We start from the raw sequence: 25,309 nt of genomic DNA, 5'->3' as shown, positions 1-25,309 counted from the left end.
CAAAAACCCCCAAAGTTAGCAGAAGGAACGAAATCATAAAGATCAGATCAGAAATAAATGAAAATGAAATGAAGAAAATGATAGCAAAGATCAATAAAACTAAAAGCTGGTTCTTTCAGAAGATAAACAAAATTGATAAACCATTAGCCAGACTTATCAAGAAAAAAAGGGAGAAGACTCAAATCAATAGAATTAGAAATGAAAAAGGAGAAGTAACAACTGATACTTCAGAAATACGAAGGATCATGAGAGATTACTACAAGCAACTCTATGCCAATAAAATGGACAAGCTGGAAGAAATGGACAAATTCTTAGAAATGCACAACCTGCCAACACTGAATCAGGAAGAAATAGAAAATATGAACAGACCAATCACAAGGACTGAAATTGAAACTGTGGTTAAACATCTTCCAACAAACAAAAGCCCAGGACCAGATGGCTTCACAGGCGAATTCTATCAAACATTTAGAGAAGAAGTAACACCTATCCTTCTCAAACTCTTCCAAAATATAGCAGAGGGAGAAACACTCCCAAACTCATTCTACCAGGCAGCCATCACCCTGATACCAAAAGCAGACAAAGCTGTCACAAAGAAAGAAAACTACAGGCCAATATCACTGATGAACATAGATACAAAAATCCTCAACAAAATACTAGCAAACAGAATCCAACAACACATTAAAAGGTTCATACACCATGATCAAGTGGGATTTATTCCAGGAATGCAAGGATTCTTCAATATAAGCAAATCAATGTGATACACCATATTAACAAATTGAAGGACAAAAACCATATGATCATCTCAATCGATGCAGAGAAACATTTCAACAAAATTCAACACTAATTTATGATAAAAACCCTGCAGAAAGTAGGCATAGAGGGAACTTTCCTCAACATAATAAAGGCCATATATGACAAACCCACAGCCGACATCGTCCTCAATGGTGAAAAACTGAAACCATTTCCACTAAGATCAGGAACAAGACAAGGTTGCCCACTCTCACCACTATTATTCAACATAGTTTTGGAAGTTTTAGCCACAGCAATCAGAGAAGAAAAAGAAATAAAGGGAATCCAAATCAGAAAAGAAGAAGTAAAGCTGTCATTGTTTGCAGATGACATAATACTATACATAGAGAATCCTAAAGATGCTACCAGAAAACTACTAGAGCTAATCAATGAATTTGGTAACGTAACAGGATACAAAATTAATGCACAGAAATCTCTGGCATTCCTATACACTAATGATGAAAAATCTGAAAGTGAAATCAAGAAAACACTCCCATTTACCATTGCAACAAAAAGAATAAAATATCTAGGAATAAACCTTCCTAAGGAGATGAAAGACCTGTATGCAGAAAATTATAAGACACTGATGAAAGAAATTAAAGATGATACAAATAGACGGAGAGATATACCATGTTCCTGGAATGGAAGAATCAACATTGTGAAAATGACTATACTGCCCAAAGCAATCTACAGATTCAGTGCAATCCCTATCAAACTACCACTGGCATTTTTCACAGAACTAGGACAAAAAATTTCACAATTTGTATTCAAACGCAAAAGACCCTGAATAGCCAGAGCAATCTTGAGAAAGAAAAACGGAGCTAGAAGAATCAGGCTCCCTGACTTCAGACTATACTACAAAGCTACAGTCATCAAGACAGTATGGTACTGGCACAAAAACAGAAATATAGATCAATGGAACAGGATAGAAAGCCCAGAGATAAACCCACACGCATATGGTCACCTTATTTTTGATAAAGGAGGCAAGAATATACAGTGGAGAAAAGACAGCCTCTTCAATAAGTGGTGCTGGGAAAACTGGACAGCTACATGTAAAAGTATGAAATTAGAATACTCTCTAACACCATACACAAAAATAAACTCCAAATGGATTAAAGACCTAAATGTAAGGCCAGATACTATCAAACTCTTAGAGGAAAACACAGGCAGAACACTCTATGACATAAATCACAGCAAGATCCTTTTTGACCCACCACCTAGAGAAATGGAAATAAAAACAAAAATAAACAAATGGGACCTAATGAAACTTCAAAGCTTTTGCACATCAAAGGAAACCATAAACAAGACCAAAAGACAACCCTCATAATGGGAGCAAATATTTTCAAACGAAGCAACTGACAAAGGATTAATCTCCAAAATTTACAAGCAGCTCATGCAGCTCAATATCAGAAAAACAAACAACCCAATCCAAAAATGGACAGAAGACCTAAATAGACATTTCTCCAAAGAAGATATACAGATTTCCAACAAACACATGAAAGAATGCCCAACATCATTAATCATTAGAGAGATGCAAATCAAAACTACAGTGAGATATCATCTCACACCAGTCAGAATGGCCATCATCAAAAAATCTAGAAACAATAAATGCTGGAGAGGGTGTGGAGAAAAGGGAACCCTCTCGCACTGTTGGTGGGAATGTAAATTGATACAGCCACTGTGGAGAACAGTATGGAGGTTCCTTAAAAAACTAAAAATGGAATTACGATATGACCTAGCAATCCCACTACTGGGCATATACCCTGAGAAAACCATAATTCAAAAAGAGTCATGTACCAAAATGTTCATTGCAGCTCTATTTACAATAGCCTGGAGATGGAAACAACCTAAGTGCCCATCATCAGATGAATGAATAAAGAAGATGTGGCACATATATACAATGGAATATTACTCAGCTATAAAAAGAAATAAAATTGAGTTATTTGTAGTGAGGTGGATGGACCTAGAGTCTGTCATACACAGTGAGGTAAGTCAGAAAGAGAAAAACAAATACTGTATGCTAACATATATATATGGAATGTAAGGGGGAAAAAAGGTCATGAAGAACCCAGGGGCAAGACGGGAATAAAGAGACAGACCTACTAGAGAACGGGCTTGAGGATATGGGGAGGGGGAAGGGTAAGTTGTGACAAAGCGAGAGAGAGGCATGGACATATATACACTACCAAACGTAAGGTAGATAGCTAGTGGGAAGCAGCCACATAGCACAGGGAGATCAGCTCGGTGCTTTGTGACCACCTAGAGGGGTGGGATAGGGAGGGTGGGAGGGAGGGAGACGCAAGAGGGAAGAGATGTGGGGACATATGTATATGTATAACTGATTCACTTTGTTATAAAGCAGATATTAACACACTGTTGTAAAGCAATTGTACTCCAATAAAGGTGTTTAAAAAAAATAGCTAATAACGACCGTCGTATTGCTGCCACTTACTTTTTACACATCTGACCTGTATCTAGGTTGAAATACAATGACCAGCTGGAAAAGTACCACAGTCAGGGTTCCATTAGTAGTAATGGCTGTTGGCTGACCCAGAACATAAAGTTTTTCAGGGCATGAAGTTATGTTTGTCTTCTAGCTTAGTTTGACAGATTGTTTTAAAGGGTCTCGTATTGTCATACTGAAAAAAAATCATCAAAGTGTGCTAAGAAAAGGATATTTGGGGCAGGTTAGAGCACTAAAAATGCCTCCCCCAAATAACCCTTACTGTGCAGCTACTCCTTATCAGTCCTGCCAGGAGTGCCATAAATCACCTCTAAATTGACTGTTATGTCATCCTTGGGCATCGGGAATGACAAATAATCTGTGGCCGCCTCCTAGATTCCAAGGAGATCGTTTTCTTGCTCATGTCAACTCAAACCAAAGTACTTAGGAGCAGTGCTGAATTTATGCTCTACCTTTTTAATCTCCCTCTCCCTATTTTAATGGAATAAACAATGAGTATTAGTTCCTGCTTCCTGACATAATGATGGTGGATGGAAATGTGGTTAATTCAGAGATGCTCTCATTGTCTTCAACTCTGTTTGAAACTACACACAGAGTGGTAAGAACCTGCCCAGAATACATATTTTTACAGATATCTGAAGGGGACAACCAAGGAGTAAAGAAAATGAAACCATGAGTAGCTAGTGGCCCATCCTTGGCCATAAAGTGTGATAATAACAGATTTCAAGAGTGATCTTCCTATGACATGCAGTCAGTCCATCAAATGCTTCTGAGCAGGTGGAAGTGAAAAGTTATTCAAGGGTGGTGCTAAGTACCCTTAATGAATTATTTATCTTAAACAAACTTGCATGAACCAGAGCGCTCAACTGAAAGCCTATCAGCCAGGAGGCCACCGAAGAGCCTGGCTATAGATCTCAGTGATGGTTTTAAATGCTGTGTTTCATGCCTCACATCAGGTGGGAGACTGCCACGCTGGCTCTGACTCATTTCTTAGTTGCAGTCTACTCCCATTCCCACATGGATGGCCATCTTAGAGCTTTTTTCATCGTGCAGCTTTCAAACAGCTGCACTCCTTGAAATGAAAATTACTGGGGTCACTGGCTTCTTATTTTAGGGGCTATGAGCGGGGCGAAGCAATGTCCCATGGGCTTCCGAGTGCCAGTGGTGCCCTAAGTCATAGATTCCAAAGGCAAAAGGAAGGAGAGAGGGTGGAAAGTTCCACATTGTCTAAGAAGAGGTCAGTGGTAGAGAGAAACAGCAAAAAGGAAGAAGCGTTATTTGGAGAACAGTAAATGCCACCCAGAGATATGTAAGGTGTTAATGTCATGGGCTGCTCACCTCAACTCAAGGTGGGTTTCGGAGATGGATATGTTAAGTGTAATTAATTTACACAGACCTAGGAATCAAAATACATATACCTGGGACCCTGTCACCTGCTGGTTGTCCAATAATCAGTAGCTGAAATCAGTAGCATTGGATGGAGTTGAATTGAAACTATTTGACTCTACACTTACCATCAGCTAATTGTTTGGGGGAAATACTATGAATACCTAACATTTATTGAGCAATCAATAAGTAGTAGCTGTTTTGGGTTTGTGCATGCATTGTCACATTTAATCCTCTAAACCATAAGGAAACTCGGGCTCGGAAGGGGCTAAGCAACTTTTTTCAGGGTCATATAGCCAGGAAGTAACACAGCTATGACTTGAACCCAAGCAATTCTCTTGCTAGCCCTCTTCAGGTCTATGCCATATTATCTAGCACTAGTTCCTTAATTTGTCAAAAGGTGACCATGACCCATGCTTTACCCACCTCACAAGGTTATTACTGATTTCAGTGAAAAAAAGACAGGGGCCCAAAGCGAGAAGTCAAGTGCTACCAAAATGAAGCACATCATTACTATTTGCTAAGTCCAGTCTGTATTCGTGGTTAAAGAGGATGGGCTTCAGGGGCAGATATCTGGGAGTGGATCCAAGCTTTGGTTTTGCCGCTTCCCAGCTATGTGACCTTGGGCAAATTATTTAACTTCTGTGAGCCTCAGTTGGCCCATTTGTAAACTGCGAATAATAATGGTCCCAACCTCATAGAGGTTTTTGGGGGGCCTAAGTGAGATAATGCCTTTAAGATGTTAAGCACAGTGCCTTAGACATGGTCAGCATTCAGGAAAGAGTAACTTCTATTAGTATTATTTTCCTGTCCCTTTAAGTTAGTTCTCTCCAAGCACTGGCTAGGCTCTGGTTTAAAAACCAGTAGCTAGAGCATCCCACACCTGTCCCTGAGCAGCTGATGAGCCACAGACACTCTGATTACACTCCTGCAGCACTGAATTAGCGCTTGAGACCTCCTAGACCATCTTGATGGCTAGATTGACAGGAGCAATGATTGCTCAGCCTCTAACCATGATGACAGCAAAGCCTCAATGTTACCAGAACCACCCAAGTGACTATCTTTGGAGTCTAAGTCTTTGTAGGACTATCTTTCTTATCTAAGTAAAACCTACTGCCCCTTCCTTCCTGGAGGAAATTTGTCACCTCCTTCCATGCACCATATTTAGGGGACTGTTGCTAACAGCTGTGCTTCATTAGAGAAATTAATATACTTTTTGCTTTCATTTTGGCCCTGTTTTTTCCCTTAGAATGATTAAAAATCTAATTTATAGTTCAAAAGAGGGTATGAAGCTTTCAGCCTGCGTGACCTCATGAAAAAATACTCCTTCTAGAGGGACACCTGAAATAAAGTTCTGTGCTCATTTATTTGATAAAATATCTATGGAGCACCTATTATCTGCCAGACATTTGGTACATTGTTGAGTATGACATAAGCCCTGGCATCAAGGCACTTCTGATCTTTTTGGAGCAGCAGATCTTACTGAAATAGTTGGCCTGATTTTTTTTGTCTAGGTGTCCCTGTCCTGTCTTAACTCCTTCCTAGACTCCAGCTTTCAAGGGGTTGCCAGGATGAGCTTCCTAGGGTCATGCTACTCCATTCAGTGGCTTCATATTGACTACTAAAAAAGAAGAAAAGTCTAACTTCTTGGTGTGCCACTGCAGACCCTGCACCATCTGGCGCCTACTGCCACACCCACCCTAATCCCTCCTCCTTCCTCTCCTAAGTCCTCTTCTAGCCAGTGGGAACAGGGGGCTGCTCCCCAGCAGGACAGGGTTTGTGTGTCATGTTCACCATGCCTACAAAGTGGGGGAGCTCTCGGGCTCCATTCCCTACATGTGCCTGAGTGCCCTGACTTGTCATCCACGTCTCTGTCTGGTGACCTTCCCATGAATCTTTCATGCTACAGATCCTGACCTTTAGGGATACTACCTCCTTGGAACCGTCACTGGATTATGAAGCCTTCTCTCACTTGATTATAAATTTTTATTACATATTAGCTTTCTTATCTACCTTTCCTACTGCATCCAGTGCTAGATTACAACAGAAGCTGAATAAATGAATGAATCAATCAATCAATCAGTAAAATACAAAACTCATCATCTACAACCATAAAATAATGGTCCTGGCACTCTGATAGTGATATTAGTGCTAACAAGATATAAGCTCTTTCCATTACTTCAAATGTGCTAATGTTGACACTTCAACATTAGCTCAGATAGTTGAAGATCCAGACTCCGGACCTGAGATTCAGAAGTCCCTGTATGCAGCTGCAATTCTTGGTCCTCTGACCTTGACCTTGATTTTGGAGAGAGTGTGATTTGAAGCCGGAATCCACTGACCAGAAGTTAAGGAAATCATTTATTTGAGAATGTGGGGCATTTTAGAAGATTTAACATGGTGTAGGCATTTGGTACATAAAGGGACGTTTTCAAATTCTCATCTCTGGGATGTATAAGGTAGTGAAAGAGCACTAATCTTGATGGGAGAAAACCTGACTTCACATTTCCCCTTTTATTTTATCCACACGTTTGATAATGCACAAGTTTTTATGTGTATACTTTTGAGCTTCTCTGGCCCTCAGTTTTGCAAAATGTGGGGGATTAGACCGAATTATTTTTATCTAAAGTTCCTTCCAGCTTTAAAGCTTATTTCTGAATGTATTGCATGAATGTATCAAGCAATATATGAATGTATCAATTGAACATGAGAACATATTCTGTACCGAGCCTTGTGCCAGCTCCTGGGGAGGGCGGGACAATCTGGACAGACTCACTCATGACGCTCAAATGGAACTTACACTTATATTTAGTGACATCCTCTGATTTAAATCTGCCAGAAAGCTGAATTTAGAAGATTAAGAGAAAATTATAGTTTCTGCTCAGCTAGCCAAATACATATTTAATTGCTAATGTATATTCTAACAAAAATGTCCAAATTGGGTGATTTTTCTATAATAAAAAGAACAAAGGACTTCAGTTTGACCCCTTGAAACCCCCCTTAATCATTCCTTTGATCAGGATTTCCCCGAAGGGACTCAGTCAGCCTCCTAGAATTGTCTTCCCTGGCTCACACCTGCCTCTATGCTGATGGAGCCCGGGCAGCCTATTAGGTGCTCAGTTTGGGAGAGCACATTTAAATTATTAAATTATTAATTATCACTGTGCCAGCCTGCCCTTCCCCACTCACTGCATTATCCTTCTCAGGGTTTTAAACTTTCTCCTCTTTTGATTCTTTGGGGAAGAGACATTAAGAGGGAAAAATACATGCCAAAGCAGAGCTCACCAATTGCTTACAAATTAAACAATGTCTAGTTGTTTCTAGGCCTGCATTTCAGTTAGTTTAGGAAGGATAAAAATGTTAAGGAACTCTGCCTTTCTGTCTTGATAAAGCAAAGCAGTGAACTCAAGCATATATCTCCCACCCTGGTTCATATTATCTCTGTAGGATGTTCTATTTTTGATTTTTTTCAGAAGCAAGGACATAGGTTTTGTGTATTTATCATGCAGCCTCAGAAGAGCAAAACAGGTGTCTCCAATATAAGATCATCTCAGCTACCTTATCCATAAGACCACAAACTTTATTTGTATTCATGTTGTAATTACTTGCTTTTATTTTTATGTATGCATTTGTGCAGTTCTGCAGTACAGAACTCTACAAGGTGAGAAGTTGAACAAGTGTGGTGGTTTATAGTCATATGAAACATCTGAGGCTTAAGTTAAACCATGATTCGATTGTGTGGTCCTTTGAAAGGCTTCAGCAAAAAGCAAAATCAGTAAATTATTTCAGGTTATTTCAGTGTGGGATGAAACTTCTTGTTTCCCAGTTTTTTAATCCATTTTGATAAAGAATAAGAAGTGGAAAATGCTCAAAAATTCTGTCAATTGTAAAATTAAATGAAAACCTAGGAATGGAATTTCTCCTGGTTAAAAAAAAAAAAAAACTCCTTATGGAAAAGAAAAATGCAGTACCATAATGCTATGCTTACAAATACAGTTTTTCCTTCCACCGGATTCATCCAGGTGACAATTTTTAGACCAATGATGAGGGTAAAGATAAAGTAGAAAACAGTGTCATTACTGGTTAGTGTGAATCATTGGTCATGGCGTACTTTGCTCTCCTCACTTCTGCCATGCCCCTCACTGCTCATAAGTCCCCCTTGATAGCAACTTTTCTTGCCAAAATATCTGGACAGGTGCTTCCCTACTCCAACTGATTTTCATTTGTAGATTTGAACTTTTTAAAAAAAATTTAAACGATTGTTCTTACAAAACTTTGTATAGTATAATTTCTTTATCTTTAATGATTTTTTATTGGAAATGTTCTAATGCTCTATAAACTTAAAGTGTTGGTTATTTATCACTTTTTAAAATTCTTGTTCCATGTATCATTTTTTCAGTATAGATTATCTAAATCTTGGACCTTTAGTTTGGAATTCTCATTTCACTGATATCCAATGTATATATCTTTAATTCACTTTTAGAATTTAAAATCATGAGATGGCACTATCATTTAATAAGTATAAAACTCAACTAAATCACTACTAGCCAGGGCTCTCCAGAGAAACAAAACCAATAGGATATATATATAGATGTATGTAAGAGGAAGTTTATTATAGAAATTGGCTCACACAGTTATAAAGGCCAACTAATCCCACAACGTGCCATCTGCAACCTGGAGAACTAGGAAGGTTAGTGGTCAATTCAGTCCAAGTTCGTAGGCTCCATAACTAGGAGAGTCAGTGACGTAATTCCCAATCCTAGGTCGAAGGCCTGAGGACGGAGGGGCTACTGGTTTAAGTCCCAGAGTCTGAAAGCCTGAGAACCAGGAGCTCTGATTTCTGAGGACAAGAGAAGATGGATGTCCCAGCTCAAGAAGAGAGAGGGAATTCGCCCTTTCTTTGCCTTTTTGTTCTATTCAGGCCCCCAATGGGTTGGATGATGCCTGCCTACACTGGGGAGGACACATCTCTTTACTCAGTCTGCTGAATCAAATGCTAATCTCGTCCAGAAACACCCTCATAGCCACTCCCAGAAATAATGTTTTAGCAGCATCTCCTAGCCCAGTCAAGTTGTTATAAAAGTAACCATCCCAATCACTATATATTAATTGCCACTTTTGGCCCTTACAACCTTGCTGGGTTGATGACCTGTTCATTCACCTAGCTGTCTTGACAACAAATAGTTATTGAGAAAATGGCCATAAGATGCAGGTAATATGCTAGATCCTGAGGATACAAGCTTAAAAGTGATTGTACCTGCCTCTAGGAGCTTAGAGATGTGACACTGTCACCCCCATGTTCATTGCAGCATTATTCACAATAGCCAAGATATGGAAGTAATCCAAACGTCCATCAACAGAAGTACAGATTAAGAAAATGTGGTAAGTACATACAATAAAATATTATTCAGCCTTAAAAAGAAGGAAACTCTACCCTTTACAACAACATGGATGAACCTGGAGGACATTATGTTAAGAGAAATAAACCGTTCTCAGAGGACAAATACTGTATGATTTCACTTATACAAGGTATCTAAAATAATCAAACTCATAGAAACACAGAATAGAATGCTGGTTGTCAGGGGCTGGGGGGAGGGGGAAATGGGAAGTTTTTATTCCAAGGGTATAAAGCTTCAGTTATGCAAGCTGAATAATTTCTTGAGATCTGAGCATGACATTGTGCCCACAGTTAACAACCAGTGTCGTGAACCTGCCAATTTGTTAAGCAGGTAGACTACCTGTTAAGTGTTCTTACACACACACACACACACACACACATATCCTCACGCACAGGCACATCCACACACACACACAAAGACACAGGGAGGTTTTAGAGGTGATGGGTGCAAACATTACCTTGACTGTAGTGATGCTAACACCACATGGGTACTATCATTGCATAGTTCCCAAATACTATGCCTATGTCAAAACTCACCAAATTATATATATTAAACATATACAGTTTTTAATAAAAACAAAACAGAACAAAACCTCAAAGGTGATATCTGTTATGTGACAAATGACCCATAGCAAGAGTAAATACTTTAGGAATTCATATGAGGAAACACTCAGTTTGGGCTGGGGTCATCCATGAAGATTTCTTAGGGGAAGAATTTGAGTTGGAACGGAAGGATGCTTAGAGCATGACAAGCACAGGAGAGGAAGAAGGGCAAAGAGGTCAGACAGCATGGCATGTGCGGGGACCAGTGATGGGCTGCCTCACAGAGCTTGCTGTAGGGAGGGGGTAAAAGTGTTGAAGAGCCCCAGCCTGGTTATGGAGGGCCCTGAACAGTAGAATGGGTAGTTAGGCTTTCTACCATAGCCAAATGAATGTTGAACTCCTTAAAATTAACTTATATGAGTGATTTTATTCATGTTAATGAAATAGAATGGGTACTACAGCTCAACTTTTTCTGTCAGGAATGTTTAAACTGTACACATTGGTGAATGTGAAATGGTTGTTCTATTTGTCTCAACCAAAACCTGGAATTTCCACCGAGCACATCAACTGGCTTTATCACAGAAACACATAAATCAAGTATCATCTAAGCAACGCCAGGTTAGAGCCAGAGGGAATTTCAGTCTGAAGATATGTGTTTACAAGCTGTGAGTCTGCACTTAAGGTTTTAGAAAGTTAAAACTTAAACGTGTTGAAACTAAAAAAGGGTTTCGACATTTTTGACTAATTTGGCTAAATAGCCCATATTTAATTAATTCAATCTAACACTTAAAATTAGTACATGTCAACACAGACTAAAGCACTTCTCCAAAATTCTGTATCTTTTTTTTCCCTCTAGGAGCTTTTAATTACTTGAGATGACAATTTTTATGTATCTTTCCCTTCACAAATGGTAAGTAATGACATTAGAAATAAACATAGAGAGTTGTCCTTCTCCAAATTACCAGCATGAATTATCGAACATTCCTAATTTTAATCAGAAAAACAGCCTTAATTTGGTTTCATTAGGTCTAAATTAGCGGACACGCCCCCATGTTCCTCATCACCATTTGGGGTCCCCCCCCATTTTCTTCTTTTAAAGGGGATGGCAGAACAGATGTACATTTATTCCAAAGTAGACTTGATAAAGGAATCTTTATCTCTCTCTGGAAATATAAACAATGCTCGGATCCCATGAGTCCCATGACAAAAACAAGTTCTCGGTGTCTCCCCAAAGTGGATTATGAGGGATTGGCAAACTCCAGCCCATGGGCCAAGTCTAGCCCACTGACAGTTTTAATAAAAACACAGTCTCTGTAAAACATGGCCACGCTGACTGCCTTACACATTGCATACAACTATGTACTTTCATGCTGCTGCAGAAGAGCTGAGTAGTTGTGACAGAGACTGCGTGCCCATAGAGCCTAAAATATCAATGATCTGGCTCTTCCCAGAAATGATTTACTGACCTCTGGATTAGATGACAGTATATCATTAGTGTTGTCACTATTATTAAACATTTTTACCTCATGTTACCTTCAGATTTCCAAAGCCCTTTTAGAAAGATTGCTTTTGAAACATCACCTAAGATAGCATATGCAAAAAAAAAAAAAAAAAAAGTTGCTTCAGAAATTGGAAGGCCTTACAGAAATGGAAGTTTTCTGCTTTCTTAATATAAAGTCAGATTATACTGCTCTCATTTTACAAATGAAGAAGCTGAATCTAAAAAGAATCACTGCTTCACGTAACACCTGCCTCAGTCTTTTCTTGGGATTCCCAAACTGTGTCCCAATGAGTTATTAATGTGTGTGAGAAAGAAAACGTTTCTATGATCAAAAAGTATTTCTTTGTCTTGAAATTTATTACAACTATAAATCCTAATATATTAACATATTCAGAGAATATATTAATTTCTCAGGTTCTGAGAAATTCTGCAGTGAAGAAACCAATTTAAACTTATTTTCCTCAGTTCTTTTCTAGTATTTTTTGAACAGAGACATACCTCCTTCACCTTCAAAATAAATTTCTTCACATCCCATGGAAGCAGTTGGGGAAACCTTGCTTTATACACTTTGGTACCTGAAAGAAAAGTTGACATTAGAACCCACTCCTTTATTTCCTGAAGCCCAGCTCTCCTGTTGTCACTTAGGATGCACTATTTCTTCTTTAAATGTGTAGATTTGCCACAAGAGACAATTGTGTACCTTTTCTAAAGTATATAAGGAATACATTTTAGAAAAGTAGAAAATTGAATAAGCAAAGGAAAATATAGAACACAAGAAACAGTATCCCCTAGCAACAGCTATTGTCTTTCAGTATAAATTCTTTCAGGATGTTCTCTGTGAAAATAAGCCATTTTATATAAAAATAGAATTTAGCATGCATTTGGTAGTTAACTTCATGTTTTTTCACTTAAATATTTAATGGACATCATTTAAAGTCAGTAAATATAGTCCTATGTTTTTAATAGTTGGAGTGTGATCCATTGTATGGATCTAATGCCGTTTTAAAGCAAATCTCCTATGGTTGGATATTTGGGCTGTTTCTACCTTTATTCAACCAGAAGAAATTCCTAAGGGGTGGCATTGCCGAGTTGGAGTGTTTGTTGTTAATGTCATTAAACATAAATGTTTGTCTTTTATGTTCAAGATCTACAGAACTCAGGTGACCATTCTGCCCCCACCCCCTGGGGCCTCACTGCACCTGAACAGTTGCCTCAAGCTGCTCTGTATTCCTGTTTATCTCCAGGCCTCAGACCACCTTCCCTTCACAGAGTTTCTGCGATCTGACCCTTGGTCATCTAGTAGTTTTATCTAGTACCTTTCATCTAGTAGTTTTGTCCAAGGATGTCTGTTATCCAAATCAGTTATTTCATTTGTAGGTCAAAAGTCAGTATTTTTCTAATTCTACCATTTGGTCTCTAACTGATTTTTAAAATACAGCAATATGCAAAAAGGGAGACCTTTCCCAGAATCAACAATTCAGTAAAGTAAACATTTGCAGCCTGGCCTCTTGGTGCCCAAGTTTGCTTTCATGAGAGACTCACACATGTCGGAGTCTCTCCAGGAAGCAGAGGCAGTACCTTTCAAGGCTTCGGGTCTAGCCACGGTGCTGGGGTTGGTTTCAAAATGTGGTTCCCATTGAAAAGTTCCCAGTAACTCCTTGTCAGTTAAGACATAACATCACAGTTACAAAAATGCTTAAGATCTCAATTTCTAACTGAAGTGAACTCTTCCTTTCATATGCAAACAATAGTGAACTTGTTGGTTCAAAAAATATAAAAATCAATGAGAAAGATTTAAGGGAGCAATTAATGAGATAATGTCTAGAAAGCAGTTTGAGCCCCTGGGAAGCAATGTGTTTATACCCATAAAGCATTTTTACCATTATGTTTGTACATGAGCCATAATAAATACAGTTGAATTCTTCTGTGAAATCAGTGCCTGAAGGTAGGGGAAAAGGAGTCAATATTTTGTGTCTATGTATCACAGAGATGTTTGTTCACATCCATGTGAATATTTATTTACAATTACTATTAGAGCACAAAACCTTCTTTAAAATGCGTTTGACTAATCTCAGGTTCAAGAAGAGTGACTTCTGGCAATCACCTTCACTGTTACCCTTGAAACTCAGGACTTGCCTATTATTTTAAAATTGTACTGTCATGTTCAGGTTGGCTTTAAGTCTTTTCAGGAAGATTCTGAAGAACCTTTGAACCTTTCCCTATTTCTTTATTGACTTTGTGATTTATTTAAAGGACACTGGATTTCTTTATGCCATCCATCCCCCTTCCTAGGACACTGTCTCCAAGTTACAGGTAAATACAGAAAAACTAAACTAGATATACTTCCTAAATTCAAAATGACTCTGACTGATTGTCCTTACCTTTGCCTAAATAGGAAACAAAGACCATGAAGAATTTTACAATAGCTTTGGTTCTAACTATGGGAAAGTCTAATCCTTTAATCTATCCGATAAATAGAAAAGATAGAGAAGTTGAACGTGTCATTTAATCTTGAGAGCCCATATTTTAGAGCAGTGCTTCTCAAATTTTAATGAGCATACTAATCATCTGGAGATCTCCTTAAAAAGCAAGCTGTGATTCAGTAGGTCAGGGTGGAGTCTGAAATTCTGCATTTCTAACAAATGCAGTGATGATAAAGCTTTTGGTTCACAGACCAAACTTTGAAATGCAAGGACCTAAAATATTTTAAAATACTGAGCTCATAGACCATTATTTGAATTGAGGTACACACTTGGAAAATATAAAGGCACACCTTTGTATGTGTATCATATACACATAATATTTGAAAGTTTGTCAAAATTTAGAACATACTCAAAAGTGAGATTTCAGTGTATGAAAGAGCAAATTATTTGCCAAATTATCGCTTTGAAAATGCATCTATGGTGCTAATATAGACATTGGAAAGAGAATTTGATGCTCCTGAAACTCACCACAAAAATTTGGAGTTTTTTGTAGTGAGCTGACTAGTTTTTGAAGCATAACAGGTGCTTATTTTGGAGTAGAAATAAGTCCATATTTTGTAGAGAATCTCTACCAACTGCTTATTTGTTGTTGTTGCTGTTTTTTTAATAACATATCAATTTCCCCTTTGAGCTGACTTTTTTCTTTTTTAATTAGTTTTTTGCTTGTTTAAATTTGTTTTTCCCCCAGCTTTACTGAAATACAATTGACATACAACATTGTGTAAGTTTAAGGTGTGCAAAATGATCACTACTGTAATGTTAGCCAACACCTCCATCATGTAACCCATACAATTACTGTTTCATTTTTTGTGGTGAGAACATTTAAGATCTACTCTCTTAGAAATTTTGAAGTTTATAGTACAGTATTATTAACTATAATCACCATGCTATACATTAGATCCCCAGAACTTAATCACCTTATAACTGAAAGTTCGTATTCTTTGACACTGCTTATTAAAATTCTGTAGACACTTTGTCCCGAGATTAGTTAAGGGAAAAAAGTTCAGATAATTCATTTTGGCCAACATTTATTGAATGACTACCACGTGCAAGGAACTGTAAAAGACACTGAAGTTACCCTAAAGGCAAGTAAGACAGAGCCCATTGCTCGATCAGCAAATTAGCTAGTGGAAGAGAAAGATAAGCACACTGCTAGTGGTAATTCTGTTAGAACTACAGTAAGAAGGTAATAGTCAGCTAGAGCTGCTATAACAAAATTTCACAGGCTGGGTGCTTAACCAACAGAAATTTATTTCCTCACAGCTCTGGAGACAAGTCCAAGATCAAGGTGTTGGCAGGGTTGTTTTTTTCTGAGGCCTCTCTCTTTGGCTTACAGATGGCCACCTTCTCACTGTGTCCTCACGTGGTCTTTCCTCTGTGCTCACATCCCTGGTGTCTCTTTGTGCATCCAGATTTCCTCCTCTTATAAGAACATGAGTCTGATTGGATTAGGGCCTGCCCTCACAGCTTCCTTTAAACTCAGTCACTGCTTTAAAGGCCCTATCTCCAAATACTGTCACATTCTGAGGCACTAGGGGGTTAGGGGCTTCAACATAGGAATTTGGAGGGGACAAAAAACTTAGCCCATAACAGAAAGGCAAAAATGTTCTTTGGAGCAATGGACAGAAAACAATGAATTATTACTGGGGTCGAGGCAGTCAGATGAGGCTGATTGGATGTAGCATTTGAGGCGACCCTCAAAAGAGGAATCAGATTTGGATTGCATAGGTTAAAAATTGAGGAAAAGTCAGGATCAAAAGTCAGAAGCATTATTTTAGAAATTTGTTTGAACAGTGAATCAGAAAACTTGGAAAAGCAGGGGGAAAAAATCCCTAATAAAAGCCCCCTCCTGTACAATGATTGTTATTATTTTGTTGAATTTCCTTTCCATCTTTCTTACCTGTCTAGTCTTACATACAATCAATATGTATAGACACATTTGTAACTTTTGTTTATTTTTTTTTGACTGTATCTTCAGCATTCTACAACTTATATAACATTTTTACATTATATCCTAAGCATCCTCCGCATTTTAGTATATCTGTCAGCATTCATCCAACCATCCCCTTTTGTTGACAGTTCAGCAGCTGATAATTTTATAAATATTATGAAGTTTTTGTAGTATTGGGTTATTTCATAGTGGTTACTGTCCCAGCAGTGATATCGATAGGGCATATTTTCAGAGATGTCTCATATTTGTTAAATGATTGGATAATATGAACATTATTATACCCCCTGATATATATTGACAAATTACCTTCCTAAAAGACTACACCAATTTTCGTGTCACCAGCAGAGGGTGACAGCACCGGTTTTACGCTCAAAGTCACGTCCACTGTGCCTTCTCTGATGCCCTACAGTAGTCTACTGCTGCCCCAGGTTCTCCACCCATGTCACCCTCTTTTGTTTCTTTCATGGCACTTAAGATTATGTAAAATTATCTTGCCTGGTGTGTAATCCTGCACACTGTTTTTCTCTCCCCTTCTAGAGAATAAGCTGCATCGTCGCAACAACCTTGTTTGTGTTGCTCCCTCCCTGGCCCATTGTAAACACTCATAAGATACTTAATGAGTGAGTCCATTTTGCCAAAATGGTAGAGAAAAAAATGTTCTGGGTCCTATTAATTTGTTTTTTTTTAAATTGCTAACCTCATTAGTAATATATTATCAGTTGCCCATCCCCTTCTGTGAATTGTTTAAGTCAATGCAAACGCAAATATTGGCTGTGAACATGTAACATAAGATATACAGGCCAGCTGGCCTAGAGCTCACGCTATGGACTCAGTATTTTTCTAAAACACATGTGCCCATGTATTCTGAAGCTACACATATCAACCTGACCAGGGATTATAAGGGCATGGATGGATGTAAGGAAAATGAGGTAAGAAAAGACTGCACATGAAAACGTGCTGGAAAACATAAGATGACAAGTCATTACCACCAGGGGAGGAACGGCAGGGGATTTTGTCTCTCGCGACGTTTGGCAATGTCTGGAGACATTTTTGCTTGGGAGGGGAGAATGCTTGGCCATCACTGGGTAGGGACCCGAGTTGAGCCCCCGCCATACAGAAACCCTAATCTAGAGCGAGAGACAGACATCAATATTGTTTAAAAGCTTCTCAGATAATTCAGGTAATGTGCAGCCACGTTTGAGAACCATTGGCATTTTGAAGAAATGGTTCTCAGACATACGTCAGCTGAGGGGCCTATTAAAATCCATTGGGAGCATTTAAAAACATGGATTCTCCGACCCTAATTAATGCTCTCCCTGGCCCCATCTCTTCACCAGTAGGTCTGAAGTGAAGCAGGTGAATCTACAGTTTTCAAAAGCTCACCAGCTGAGTCTACTGCACTTCTAGAGCTGGAACCAGGGTGAGTGGAGTGATTAGGAGCTCCGTGGAGGTGGGGGGGGAGGGGCGGGGGGAAGGGCGGGGGGTGTGGCTCTCTATTGCTCCCAGGTGTGTGCTTTTAGCAGCAACTCTGCTTGATTTTGCCAGAGTCGGGCTCAGCGGTTCATGTTGTAGTAAGCTAGGACACACACCGCAGGTGACTGAAGTGAGAGGGGCTGCTCTGGCCTGTGTGTTTTCAAGATGGCAAACCTGCTTGCCTAGGTGGCACTGGAGTCTGGAGACAGCAGGAAGAGAGACCACGTTCACGTTGTTCAGACAACCTGTCCGCAAGGCCCAAGGAGCTCTGCTATTAAGCAGTGAGCACTCTGGCCCCCTTTCGCTGCCTGCATTGGACACGATGGAACTAGAAGCTTCTGAAAGCAGATGAAAGGTAAGACACTCCAGGGAAATGGCTTGTTCCAATTTACCCCATCACTCAGAACAGGATTCCAACAAAGGAATCCTGTCATCCTTTGCATGACCCCCGCCCCTGGCTCCCTCTCCCACATATTCTGTGCCTAGCGTGGGCTTTATTTCGAGATACTTTTCAAATATGACTTTATGATTTGAGGCTTCCAGATTCCCCACATAGTTCTCAGTTGTGCAGTGTTTGGCATGTTATCTGGGTCATCAAAGTGCTTGAGCTCACTCAAAATTTATAAGCAGAGGTGCCTTCCTGCTACCTTCAGAATCCCTGGAGCTGGGTGGATTTCAGCAGAGGCTGTCTACCTGCAGCACGAACTGCCTCAGGCTAGGGCTGAACAAGTGGCACTAAGATACATGCTCGTTGTGGTTTATTGAGCCTATTGACACCATCTTTTAGGAAAATCAATGCTTCAGTCTTGCCGAGAACATGGAAATGAAGTGATAAAAATAAACCAAGGCCAATTGTTTCCTGATGGAAAAATGAGAGATGAATTAAGAACATTTATGATCAGCAACAGAGGGGTATTCGTGAGCTAAGGAGGATTTAGGAACAATGAAAACGGGCTGTGTTTGGCAACTCAGTGGTGCTAGCTGTTCTGTGCTCGGAGGACATCCTTGTCCCAAGTGTGCGGTCTCCTAGTTATTAATGGTGTTGTTTGGAATTTGTGCTTTGATCTGATTGAAACCAACATTGTTCCCTCAGTCTCCCATCAGTTTTTTCTTGTGAAATAAACCTTTGTCTTAACTGAGTTACCTAACTGATAAAAGGCGATACTACTAATCATAATAAGGATAATAACAAACTATTACTGGTATCTCCTACATATCTATTTATTATCTCATTTATTCAGCAGTTGGTTTTTTTTTTTGAGTATGTACTCTGCATCAGGTACTATTCTAGGCTCTGGGATACAATGTGACCAAGACAGACAATTCACTGCCTTCTTAGAACCTACCAGTTCATCAGTTCAGTTGGGGGACAGAAGGTAAACAAACCAATGTAATATGATGTCAAATATTAATACAACGAAGAATAAAGCAGAGAAACAGGATGGCAAGTGAATGGGGTACAGTTTACGTGGGGAGGTCAGAGAAAGTCGCTCTGAGATGGTATTTAAGCAGAGGGAAAGAACTACTCTATGACAAAACAGAGACCCAGGAATGATCTCATTTGGGAGGCTGCAAGTATATTGGAAAAAGCCTGATCTTTGAAAGCAGGAATCCTGGGATTCTGGTCCTGGCTGCATTTCTGATTAGCTGTATGGCTTTGAGAAGTTAAGTACTCTCTCTGTGTATTCTGATTTCTCCAGGTGGAAAAAGGAAATATGGTGGTTCACCTTATAGGTTGGTTTTGAGACTTGAATGGGAACCTAACATTTGAAACACAGTGGATTAGAACGTAGGAGAGCCTTGATGAATGTCGATTCCCTTCCCCTACAGTGCTGGGGATGCTGAGAGAGAGACTGGCAGATACTCAACTCAGCTCCTGTCCTTGGGGGGGCTGCTGTGCTTTCATTCAGTCTGTCCGTATGCGTTCGAGAGCCTGCTGGGCACGCTCAGGAGCTTGCCAGTGAAGAAGGCAAGACAGTATCTGATCCTCCGCATCTCCATATAGAGCATGTTCTATGACAGCTCGTGTCTGAGGACTGCACATCCTGGAGCCGGCTGTGTGGGTGCAGATCCCCACTTAGTAGCTTTACGGGCTGGCAAGTATGTTAACTTCCCAGCACCTCCATCTCGTCATCTGTAAAATAGGAAAATAATACTTACCTCGTAAGGTTGTCAGGATGATAAAAGGAGTAACTATTTGAAAACCACCTAGAAGGGGGTCCCGCACATGATAGGTACTAGAAGAGTGTTGCAAAGTTAAAAATAAAAAATATTCCACATGAATGGTTCTGTTCTATAGAAGAAACAGGCTACCCTTCACTATGTTTGTCCCCTCATTTAATGATCCCAAAAGCTCATGTTACATATGAGGAAACGGAGACTCAGAAATGTTAAATGCTTTGCCCCAAAGTAACATGCCTGGTTAGTGGGGGAGCTGGATGTAAACTGAGTTTGACTCTGGAACCCCTTCTTGACGCCCTTTCCTCCAGGTGGGCTTACTGAAGCTACAGAGATAGGCACAGGAGAGTTCCTGCCCTCAGAGGATTTAAAGTGGAGAGGGAGAGCCACTAAGGGGTTAAATGATGTGCACAGGATCTCGCAGCTCATGACAATCCAAATCCAGGACTTCCAATTCTAAGTCCAGAGCAACTTTGCTCTGCCATTTGTAGAACTAAATGCAGTAAACATTTATTAAATGATTCTGTATACAAGAAGAGCAAAATAATTCCTGATGTGTTAGGGTCACCAGAAGAGATGGTTCTCTCTGGGGAATACTAAGGAGAACTTCTAGGACTGGGAAACTGGAGAGAAGTCTTTCCTTTTTTTTTTAGATAAACTTTTTATTTGGGCGTAATTTTAGATTTACAGAAAAAGTTGTGAGAATAATACATAGGTTCCTACATAGCTTTAATTCAGTTTCTCCTAAAATGGTAACATCTTACCTGTATAAAGTACATTTATCAAAATAAGACATTAACTTTGCTACATTAATATTAACTAAACTACAGACTTGATAAGGATTTCACCACTTTTTCTGCTAGTATCTTTTATCTGGGATCCACTCCAAGATACCAAATTGAATTTAGGAAATCCCTTTTTAAACTTAAGAAATTTTAACTTGTACCCCTATTGACAAGTCTTGCATTCTGGTCAGGGAGTAAAAGGATACTGCAGCTCATTTAATGGTTTCCTCTATTCAGAAAGGAGGAGTTGGGTGCCTCTGAACTTTGAATGGCACAGTCCTTATGCAGATTTGTTTCCCTCACTAAAGAAAAAAGGAGCAATCAATACAATAGGATAAACTCTAAATTTCTTTGTAATGTCCAGAGCCATAAATTTGTTGGGGAAATAACTACTTAGACTTCCTCTTTTTTGATTTATTGATCTAATACCCCAAAGACAAAATGAATTTATCTATCTGTAATGTGTTAATTGACCCCTCCCAAGATAGATTTCACTTTTCTTTTTAATGCACACCTCTTGAAATTATCCTCTTCTGTGAGTGTGTGTGTGTGTTTCTCAAAGTGGGGGTTAATCTAAGGGGGATGAAATGATATTAGAGAAAGCAAATGAAAGAGGTCTTTGAGTTTCACTTTCATTTTTATTACATAATTTTGTCTGAAATGTTGGTTAACTTAAATGTATAATGTGAACCTGGTGTATTTGCATTCATTCAACAGCTTTTTAGTTTGTTTATGGCAGAGGTCTTCCTGACCTTGGAGGTATTAGAAAGATTGCTTTCACATGGGTGGATGGCTTAGGTGTATTTCTCCAGTGTATTAGCCAAAAATGGGTTGGTCTTCTCACCAGCATGGTGCCATTCCTCTTTAACCTCTTGTGTATTTGTGTCAAAATTAGTTATGACCATTAGAGAAGAAATGTACAACACAAAGCAACTTTTTTCACGTCTAAGCTTCTAGGTGTTTGCCTTGTGGTAAGAAGCTTAGGGGAGGGGTTACCATTTGATAATTTATACAGCCTTTTCCTGACTCAGTCATTTTTTGCAACACTCTTATGTCTTCAAGTACCGCTTCAGTAGATATCCAGTCATTGTTTATCCGTACAAGTTAAATTCTTTTTGCCCAGTAGGGACTAAGAATGATACTGGTCTGCACTAGTAAGGATTATTAAGGTAGACTCTCTTGTTCTAACTTGGAAGCAGTTATTTTGAGAAGTAAAAAAACAAAGGTGTGGAGACCAGTCAAGTTGGAAATCGTCAGCCAAACCATGACTGCTTGATGATTTCCCTTCCCTTTAGTGAATTCACCACTTGTCACAGTTTATACTCTGAAGCCTGGCATTAAGATTCCCGAGTATACAACCTGAGAGTTTCCACAGCTTTGAGGATGGTTTCTCTTTATTGCCCATCCAAACCTGTGACACCAGCTGAGCTACCCACTTCTAACAACTCCTACCTCCTCAGCTTTATTCCTGCATTCCCATGCATCTAATTCTTTCCCTTCTGTCTCTGTTTGTGAAGTTCTTTCCATCCTCCAAGAGTCAGTTCAGATAATTCCCTTAATTCCCTCTATTCACCTCTCCTAAAAAGAATTCTTTTTGACATAAACATGCATTCTTGGTGGGAACAATATTATCCTCAAGGGAGCAAAAGTTGATTCACAGTTCAGGGGGGCGGGTAAAAAATCTTGCCCTCTTTGTGTATAACGTACAGGTACACATACAGAACATAAACAGATAATCAGTATATTTTTCTATTAAAATTTTATGGAGGAGACAATTTGGAAAAAAATATCTAAAAAGGTTCTCAGGGGGACAATAAGGAAAAACTTTGAGAAACACTGGTTATAGACTAATCCTTGAGTATTCACTGTTTCCAGCACCAGGAATCATCTCTCTAGCAGGTGTATCCTCTTAGTGTCCTAAGGTAAATAAAACAAGAGATGCGGATAAAAGATAATATTGGCCAGATGTTGTAATTGGGCAGTGCTCCATCCTCTGATCCTCCCATCACCAAGACAGAAAGAAATGTTTTTGATGTTATCTTGTCCAGGGGCTTTGTCTGCCCTTTTGCACTTTCTGACTTACAAAATCATCAGTAAATTTTTCATTGTGTTTAAAGATTCCAAGTTAGCACAGTTTATGTGTTTATATGCCTGGACCTATCAGACAAAATGGAAAAATAGAGACATTCTATAACAATTGTGCGGAGCAACCAAAGGAACAACCAGAAATGATAGAAAAATTGTCATGTAAATTCGAAAGCCACAAGGAGAAGTGGGAGAGACCTTGTTTAGCTATAAAGAATCACTTTGAAGGCCACTATCCCTGGCCCACCTCCCTAAAGGGTTAGAAAAATTGAAATACTTTCTCAGCCATTCTTTCAGCCAGGGGCGTCTGCATGACAGATCTGATAGAAAATTGCTGTTGGTAAGGATGGACTTCCTGGGAAAGTTTTTGCTCTTACTAAAAGATACAAATGCAGTTGGCTCTTTTCCTTTTATTCTGTCTTTGGAAGCAAGTATAATGTCAGGATCTGGCAGCCACCTTGTAATTTAATTCTGAGGCAGCAAATTCAAGGCCAAAACTCCAGCATGCTGTGGATGACAGAATGGAAAGAGAGGAAGAGACTGAGTTTCTGGTCACATCATTGAATAGCTAGACCAGTGTCAGCAGTTCCCTGTTGTTCCATGGAATACTATATGTCTGTCCTGCCTAAGCCACTCTTAATTGGGTTTTCTATTACTTGCAGCTAAACACTTTCCTACCTCATTTAGGAGATAATGTTAGATGATGAGGAAGAAACAGACAAACATTTTTCTGCCTTGCCCTCTAACTCTAAGTGACTTTTAATCCCCCAGGTTATTTCTGTAACATCAGGCCTCTGCAACCTTAGCTCATTAATATTCCTTGACAAGGAGTTATTACGTGTCTTACATTTCAAAATAGGCTGGAAGCTCTGGAAGGTGGAAAGCCAAGGCTTTACCAGGAATTTTCTGATCATCTCTCCCACTGATAATAATGCCTTTGATTGTGTTCTGCATACTTGGAATCTAAGTGTCCTCCACCCATCGCCCCGTTCCATCCAACTAGGAAAGAGGAACTTTTCTCCCTCACCATCCCCTCCTCCACGTTCTGTGCTTACCTCTCAGTGAAACAGAACCTCAGAGGGACAAGTAGACACGGAGTAAAAACAAACCTTTGCAGTGTCATGCAGAAGAGTTTAATTCCTCCTAATCTCACTTCAAGTCCTGGCCGCTCTGGTAAGGTTTTGCTTTTGCATAATCAAAAGTCTCTTTGAAGGGCTGATATTCCCCTTTCTCTCTATGGAAGAACAGTACACTATCACTAACAGAAAAACTGCTAGGCGTTTCAAAATTGCTTTTTGTCCCCACTTGTATAAATAACTATTTCAGAATTACTGAGATTTAGTCTCAGTTACAATGGTTTAATTCATACTAAAGTGTGTTTTTATTATTAACATAATTTATTTAATGGGTTCATGGCTGAGAAGACTAAGAAGACTTTAGGGTCATCTTTTTTGTTGCAAGTAAATTGGAAACAGGAGAAAATAAAAAGAAAGAAAGTAAAATTATGATACTATTACCTAGAGATGATGTTTGGGAGCAAAATTTTGTTTTATGTATGTGTGTACAAATACATGGATTTATATATAAAGAGAAAGGAATGGGAAAATTACATATACATATATTTATATATGTATATTATATGTATAAAGATTTCAATCTTTACTTAATATATGTTTCCATTTTTTCATTTCACTCAGTATTGCTTGACAACATCTTTTTTAATGACGGCATAAGATTTCATTATATAAAAACATAATTTATATTTAAAAAGGTCAATTGTTAGATCAATTTTCTCCTATTTTCATCAGTATAAATATTGCTAGATGGAATACTTTTGTAAATAAATCTTTAGGCATGCTTTAAGGTCACTTTAAATTAATTTGCTGGGATTTCATAGCGATTTGAAATCTATAATTAATCAGAATAAACTATTATTTTATTCTGTACTCAACCATATCAATAGACTGTTATGCTTTCCAAGGTTGTGTCACTCTTTACTGAGGCCATCAATCCAATTCTAGATGACCAGAATGTCAATATTGTTGTTGTGTTCTTGAGTTGCTGAACTTTCAGACCCCTTTAGGTAAAACCAGTCTGTGCTCAGTAAGTTTAATGATCATTTAGTACTTAACCAACCAAGAGACCGTATTGCCCGATGATGAAGTGACTAAGTTTCTGGTGAGATTTGGTATATTTAAATGACAGGAGCTTCATTTTTCCAGGCAGTTTGATCATCAAGGTTGCCAGCGCACAAATAGATGCATTTCTGTGTT

At 39.0% G+C, this 25,309-nt stretch overlaps 1 long non-coding RNA gene across 3 annotated transcripts in view; it reads left to right on the top strand.

The window, feature by feature from the left end:
- The window catches only part of LOC137233131 (uncharacterized), a 57,664-nt gene that overhangs the window by 23,501 nt on the left and 8,854 nt on the right, over positions 1-25,309 (top strand). For 2 of the 3 annotated variants that reach the window (XR_010947310.1, XR_010947309.1), the window contains 5 exons: positions 9,949-10,021; positions 11,437-11,490; positions 14,335-14,394; positions 17,853-17,935; positions 18,061-18,343. This is a non-coding gene — a long non-coding RNA (uncharacterized lncRNA). The remainder of the gene's footprint in view (positions 1-9,948; positions 10,022-11,436; positions 11,491-14,334; positions 14,395-17,852; positions 17,936-18,060; positions 18,344-25,309) is intronic. The other variant, XR_010947311.1, reaches the window with a different exon arrangement.

This window comes from Pseudorca crassidens, chromosome 10 (assembly GCF_039906515.1).
Source record: "Pseudorca crassidens isolate mPseCra1 chromosome 10, mPseCra1.hap1, whole genome shotgun sequence".
NCBI lineage: Eukaryota > Metazoa > Chordata > Mammalia > Artiodactyla > Delphinidae > Pseudorca > Pseudorca crassidens.
The sequence above is the reverse complement of the archived record's forward strand: the minus strand, read 5'-3'. Positions and strand labels throughout refer to the sequence as shown.